The sequence below is a fragment of the Mandrillus leucophaeus genome, unplaced genomic scaffold (genome assembly GCF_000951045.1).
Source record: "Mandrillus leucophaeus isolate KB7577 unplaced genomic scaffold, Mleu.le_1.0 Scaffold521, whole genome shotgun sequence".
NCBI classification, from domain to species: Eukaryota; Metazoa; Chordata; class Mammalia; order Primates; family Cercopithecidae; genus Mandrillus; species Mandrillus leucophaeus.
The window spans coordinates 488,938-490,195 of NW_012105598.1; the positions used below are offsets into that span (position 1 = coordinate 488,938).

The 1,258-nt window shown below is 47.9% G+C and overlaps 1 protein-coding gene across 1 annotated transcript in view; it reads left to right on the top strand.

Moving 5' to 3' along the window:
* Positions 1 to 1,258, top strand: part of RAC1 (ras-related C3 botulinum toxin substrate 1 (rho family, small GTP binding protein Rac1)) — a 63,362-nt gene that overhangs the window by 3,653 nt on the left and 58,451 nt on the right. The window lies entirely within an intron of this gene.

A 1,258-nucleotide genomic window follows, 5' to 3' on the forward strand; every position in this document is an offset into this window, starting at 1 on the left:
GCCACTGCACTCCAGCCTGGGAGCACAGCGAGACCCCGTCTCAAAAAAAAAAAAAAAAAAAAAAAAAATGAGGTGAATTGTTTAATGGATAAACGGATAGATACGTGGTAAAGCAAGTGTAATAAAATGTTCATTGCAGAATTTAGGTTGACATACGGCTGTTCACTGTATATTTCTTTCAACTTTTCTGTGTATTTGAAAATTTGTAGGCTGGGTACAGTGACTCACGCTTGTAAACCCAGCACTTTGAAAGGTTGAGGCGGGTGGATCACTTGAGATCAGAAGTTCGAGACCAGCCTGGCCGACATGGGGAAACCCCGTTGCTACTAAAAATACAAAAATTAGCCAGGCATTGTGACTTGTACCTGTAATCCCAGCTACCCAAGAGACTGAGGCTTGAACCCAGGAGGCAGAGGTTGCAGTGAGCTGAGATCGCACCACTGTACTCCAGCCTGGGCGACAGAGCGAGACTCCATCTCTAAAAAAAAAAAAAGAAAAGAAAGAAAAGGCCGGGCGTGGTGCCTCACACCTGTAATTCCAGCACTTTGGGAGGACAAGGCGTGTGGATCATGAGGTCAGGAGATGGAGACCATCCTGGCTAACATGGCGAAACCCCAGTTACTCAGAAGGCTGAGGCAGGAGAATTGCTTGACCCCAGGAGGCAGAGGTTGCAGTGAGTGGTGATCGCTCCACTGCACTTCAGCCTGAGCAACAAGGAGACTCCATCTCAAAAAAAAAAAAAAAAAAAATTGTATAATAAAATGCTAGGGCCGGGTGTGGTGGCTCACGTCTGTATTCCCAGCAGTTTGGGAGGCTAGGGTGGGCAAATCACCTGAGGTCAGGAGTTTGAGACCAGCCTGGCAAATGTGGCGTAAACCCAGTCTCTACTAAAAACACAAAAATTGGCCAGGTACGGTGGCTCACGCCTGTAATCCCAGCACTTTAGGAGGCTCAGGCAGGCGGATCATGAGGTCAGGAGTTCAAGACCAGCCTGGCCAACATGGTGAAACCCCATCTCTACTAAAATTACAAAAATTAGCTGGATGTGGTGGCAGGTGCCCGCAATCCCAGTTACTTGGGAGGCTGAGGCAGGAGAATCGTATAAGCCCAGGAGGCAGAGGTTGCACTGAGCAGAGATCACACCACCATACTCCAGTCTGGGTGACAGAGCAAGATTCTGTCTCACAACAGAAACAAAATCAAAAGAAAGGAGAGGTATAGGCACCAAGAATACACTTCTCGTCGTTATCACCTCCAC